Source organism: Stegostoma tigrinum, chromosome 2 (genome assembly GCF_030684315.1).
Source record: "Stegostoma tigrinum isolate sSteTig4 chromosome 2, sSteTig4.hap1, whole genome shotgun sequence".
In the NCBI taxonomy this organism is placed as follows: Eukaryota; Metazoa; Chordata; class Chondrichthyes; order Orectolobiformes; family Stegostomatidae; genus Stegostoma; species Stegostoma tigrinum.
The window spans coordinates 69,866,273-69,871,763 of NC_081355.1; the positions used below are offsets into that span (position 1 = coordinate 69,866,273).

A 5,491-nucleotide genomic window follows, 5' to 3' on the forward strand; every position below is an offset into this window, starting at 1 on the left:
ACCTGTTACTCTAGGTGTCCTTAAAATTTCATGTTCTTTTCTTACTTGCACTCCCTGTTGAGTTCCGCTTCCCTATATTCCCAACCAACATTCTCATTCAAGTCTTCACCTACCCATGTTAATTTTAAAGCCCACTGCTTCGTTGTACACACCTCCCTGTCAAGTCTATGGTGGTGGTGACTGTCATAAGATGATTTCACACTCAAGCTGTAATTTACTCAGTTAGAGGAGGCACCAAGGCTCAATCTCTTCTCATCGATAATCATGCATTTCTACAACTTCCATTGCACTCATTTGTGGCAAGAATATCCTCCAATAAGGAGGTCACAACTGCATGCAACATCCAGTTGCAGTCTGACTTTACTCCTGTGCTCAAATCCCTTTATAACATTAATCTCAGCCATCATAAATGCCTGTTAGCTTGCAGAAAGTAATGAATATAGCCGCCAAATGTCTCTTTGGACATCTATACATTTGCAGTCATACAACATGGAAACAGACCCTTCAGTGTACCTTGTCCATTCTGGCCAAATTCCCTAAACTAACCTAGTCCCATTTGCCTGTGTTTGGCCCATATCTCTCTAAGTCTTTTCTACTCATGAACATGTCCAAATGTTTTCTCGATATTGTAGCTATACCCACACCTACCATTTCTAGCAGCTCATTCCTTATGCCACAGTCTGAAAAAATTGCCCCTTAGATCACTTTTAAAATATTTCCCGAATCAATATTTGAGAAATGCTGTGCATTTCTATTTTTCATGCCAAAGTGGGGTGACTTCACAATTATCAACATATTGCATCTGCCACATTCTTGCTCACACACCTAGACTAAGTCTCCTTGAAGCCTTTATATATTCCTCACAATGTAGATTCCTGCCTATTTTTGTGCCACATTCAGATCATTGTAGATTGTGATTAGCCAGTGCCCAAACATTGCTCCTTATGGTGCCACACCAACCATATGTTGCCACACCAACCATATGTTGCTAATCTGAGAACATTTGTTCTTGTCCTTATTCTGTTTTGTGCATTAACCAATGCTCAATCAATCCCATATGCTGTAATTTTGTTTATTAGCCTCTTGTTTGGAAACTTAAGCCTTCTGAAAAACAAAAATCAAAAGCACCACATCTACCAATGTTCCTTACATATTATTTTCTTGGTACATCAAGAAAATTCCAACAGGTTTGACAGACATTTTTATAAGTCTATGCTGTCTTTGCCTAATCCTATCCTTATTTTCTAGGGACAGTAGTCTTTTCCCCCTCACCCTAAAGCAATGATGCAGGTGAGAGGAATGCAATTATTCAAGTGGGTTGGCATGGCTAAAGTAATGATCTCTTCCCAATAACTCAGCAATCACTCTGGGTGGGAAGGTTCATGGGTGATTTTCTCATTCCATCACCAGATAAGACCCTTAGATTGTTCATTAACAGACAAGTAAGGGCCTCTACTCATGACTAACTTGACTGTCTGGCTTCCTAGCAGGTGAAAAAAAAATCAGGGTTCCATGCCTGATAGATTATTGGAAAAAGGAGAGAGTCAACATTGTCCCAAACTGGAAGGAACTGGGGACACAGGTGGCAGGCAGGTTGGCTACTGAAAGCCTGTACCCCAGTTTCCTAAAACTATCAAACTTACCTACTTGCTCCTACAAACAGGCCCATCATGGCAGCGGGAGGGGGGTGGGGGTGGGGGGGTGGGGGGTGGGGGTGGGGGTGGGGGGTGGGGGTGGGGGTGGGGGAGTGGGGGGTGGGGGGGGGTGGGGGGGGGGGGGAGTGGGGGGGTGGGGGGGGTGGGGGGGGTGGGAGTGGGGGGGTGGGGGGGGTGGGAGTGGGGGGGTGGGGGGGTGGGGGGGTGGGGGGGGTGGGGGTGGGGGGGATGGGGGGGTGGGGGGGGTGGGGGTGGGGGGGGTGGGGGGGGTGGGAGTGGGGGGGTGGGGGGGGTGGGAGTGGGGGGGTGGGGGGGTGGGAGTGGGGGGGTGGGGGGGTGGGGGGGTGGGAGTGGGGGGGTGGGGGGGTGGGAGTGGGGGGGGTGGGGGGGGGTGGGAGTGGGGGGGGTGGGGGGGGTGGGGGGGGTGGGAGTGGGGGGGGTGGGGGGAGTGGGGGGGGTGGGGGAGTGGGGGGGGTGGGGGGAGTGGGGGGGGGTGGGGGGGTGGGGGGGTGGGAGTGGGGGGGGTGGGGGGGTGGGGGGGGTGAGGGGTGGGTGAGGGGGGTGGGGGGGGTGGGGGGGTGGGTGAAGGGGGGTGGGGGGGGTGGGGGGGGGTGAGGGGGGGTGGGGGGGTGGGAGTGGGGGGGTGGGGGGGTAGGGGGGGTGGGGGGAGTGGGGGGAGTGGGGGGAGTGGGGGGGGTGGGGGGAGTGGGGGGTGGGGGGGAGTGGGGGGGGTGAGGGGTGGGTGAGGGGGGGTGGGGGGTGGGGGGTGGGGCGGTGGAGGGGGTGGGGGGGGTGGGAGTGGGGGGGTGGGGGGGGGTGGGGTGGGGGGGGGTGGGAGTGGGGGGGGGTGGGGGGGGGTGGGAGTGGGGGTGTGGGGGGGTGGGGGGGTGGGAGTGGGGGGGGTGGGGGGAGTGGGGGGGGTGAGGGGTGGGAGGGGGGGTGGGGGGGGTGGGGGGGTGGGAGTGGGGGGGGTGGGGGGAGTGGGGGGGGAGGGGGGTGAGGGGTGGGTGAGGGGGGGTGGGGGGTGGGGGGTGAGGGGTGAGGGGGTGGTGGGGAGTGGGGGGGGTGTGGGTGGGGGGTGGGGGGGGTGAGGGGTGGGTGAGGGGGGTGGGGGGGTGGGGGGGTGGGTGAAGGGGGGTGGGGGGGTGGGTGAGGGGGGTGGGGGGGGTGGGTGAGGGGGGGTGGGGGGGTGGGGGGGGTGGGGGGAATGGGGGGGTGGGGGGGGAGTGGGGGGGGTGAGGGGTGGGTGAGGGGTGGGGGGTGAGGGGGGGTGGGGGGGTGGGTGAGGGGTGGGGGGTGAGGGGGGGTGGGGGGGTGGGGGGGTGGGGGGTGAGGGGGGGTGGGGGGGTGGGGGGGGGTGGGGGGTGAGGGGGGGTGGGGGGGTGGAGGGGGTGGGGGGGGTGGGAGTGGGGGGGGTGGGGGGGTGGGGGGGGTGGGAGTGGGGGGGGTGGGGGGGTTGGGAGTGGGGGGGGTGGGGGGGTGGGGGGTGGAGTGGGGGGGGGTGGGGGGGTGTGGGGGGGGTGAGGGGTGGGAGAGGGGGGGTGGGGGGGTGGGGGGGTGGGAGTGGGGGGGGTGGGGGGAGTGGGGGGGGTGAGGGGTGGGAGAGGGGGGGTGGGGGGGTGGGGGGGTGGGAGTGGGGGGGGTGGGGGGGAGTGGGGGGGGTGGGGGGGTTGGGGGGGGAGGGGGGGTGAGGGGTGGGTGAGGGGGGGTGGGGGGTGGGGGGTGAGGGGTGAGGGGGGGGTGGGGAGTGGGGGGGGTGTGGGGTGGGGGTGGGGGGGGTGGGTGGGGGTGGGGGGGGTTGGGGGGGGTGGGGGGGGTGGGGGGGGTGGGGTGGGGTGAGGGGTGGGTGGGGGGGGGTGAGGGGTGGGTGGGGGGGGGTGAGGGGTGGGTGAGGGGGGGGTGGGGGGGTGGTGGGGGGTGGGGAGGGTGGGGAGGGGGGTGGGGGTGTGGGGTGGGGGGGTGGGGGGGGGTGTGGGGGGTGTGTGTGGGGGGGTGTGTGTGGGGGGGGTGTGGGGGGGGTGGGGAGGGGTTGGGGGGGTGGGGGGGTGGGTGTATGAGGGGTGTGTGTGTGAGGGGGGTGTGTGTGAGGGGGGTGTGTGTGAGGGGGGTGTGTGTGGGGTGGTGTGGGTGGGGGGGGTGTGGGTGGGGGGGTGTGGGTGTGGGGAGTGTGGGGGGTGGGGTGTGTGGGGGGGGTGTGGGGGGGGTGTGGGGTGTGTGGGGGGGTGTGGGGTGTGTGGGGGGTGTGTGTGGGGGGGGGTGTGGGGGGGGGTGTGGGGGGGGGTGTGGGGGGGGTGTGGGGGGGGGTGTGGGGGGGGTGTGGGGGGGGTGGGGGGGGGGTGTGGGGGGTGGTGGGGGGGGTGTGGGGGGGGTGTGTGGGGGGGGGTGTGTGGGCGGGTGTGTGGGGGGTGTGTGTGGGGGGTGTGTGTGTGGGAGGGGGGGTGTGTGGGGGTGGTGTGGGGGGTGTGTGGGAGGGGGTGTGTGGGAGGGGGTGTGTGTGTGGGGGGGTGTGTGTGTGGGGGGGTGTGTGTGTGGGGGGTGTGTGTGTGGGGGGGTGTGGGGGTGGGGTGTGGGGGTGTGTGGGGGTGTGGGGGTGTGAGGGGGTGTGGGGTGTGTGGGGGGTGTGGGGTGTGTGGGGGTGTGTGTGGGGGGGGGTGTGTGTGGGGGGGGTGTGTGGGGGGGTGTGGGGGGTGTGTGTGGGTGTGTGTGTGTGTGGGGGGGGTGTGGGGGTGGGGGTGTGGGGGTGTGTGGGGGTGTGGGGTGTGTGGGGGGGTGTGGGGTGTGTGTGGTGTGTGTGTGCGGGGTGTGTGTGTGGGGGGTGTGTGTGTGGGGGGGTGTGTGTGTGGGGGGGGTGTGTGTGGAGGGGTGCGTGTGGGGGGGTGTGTGGGGGGTGTGTGGGGGGGTGTGTGTGTGGGGGTGTGTGTGTGGGGGGGGGTGTGTGTGGGGGGGGTGTGTGTGGGGGGTGTGTGTGTGTGGGGGTGTGTGTGTGGGGGGGCTGTGTGTGGGGGGTGTGTGTGTGGGGGGTGTGTGTGTGGGGGGTGTGTGTGTGGGTGGGTGTGGGTGGGTGTGGGTGGGTGTGGGGGGGTGTGGGGGGGGTGGGGGGGGTGGGGGGGGTGGGGTGTGTGGGGTGGGGTGGGGTGTGTGGGGGGGGTGTGGGGTGTGTGGGGTGTGTGGGGGGTGTGTGTGTGGGGGGTGTGTGGGGGTGTGTGGGGGGAGGGCGCGTGCGGCGGCACGGCGCGGGGGGGCGCGTCGGGGGGGCGTGTGGGGGGGGGGGCGTGGGCGGGGGGGCGGCGTGGGGGGCGGGGGCGTGGGGGCGCGCCGGGCGTGTGGGGGGGGGGGGGCGGGCGTGTGGGGGGGGGGGCGGGGGCGGGGGCGTGAGGGGGGGGCGGCGGGCGTGGGGCGGCGGGCGTGTGTGGGTGGGGGGGGGGCGGGCGTGTGTGGGGGGGCGCGGCGTGGGGGTGGGGGGGGCAGTGGGGGCGTGGGGGGGGGCCAGTGGGGGGGGCCAGTGGGGGGGGCCAGTGGGGGCATGGGAGGGGGTGGGGGCAAAGTCAGTCCACAACTGACAAGAGGCTAATCTCCTGCTTATATTGGTCAGTTAAGGCTTTCCTGATTGGCCCAGGTTAACAACCTCAATCAAGAAACTCACCATCAACAAGATCCACCTGGTTCCAATCACTACAGTGAGCAGCCATAACATCCTCTTTTAATAGATGCTAGCATTTTCTCCACTCATATCACACCAACAGTTTCTCTCGCCTTCCTTTCTTAAATAGTGGGGTCACACTTGCTACTTGGAAAATGATTATAGATTATAATATTTCACAAACATTCATCAACCC

General features: G+C 65.6%; 1 pseudogene; it reads right to left on the reverse strand.

Annotated features, from left to right (window-relative positions):
* Positions 1–1,668: 1,668 nt before the first annotated feature.
* On the reverse strand, positions 1,669–3,615 carry LOC132206637 (basic proline-rich protein-like; annotated as a pseudogene).
* Positions 3,616–5,491: the final 1,876 nt, after the last annotated feature.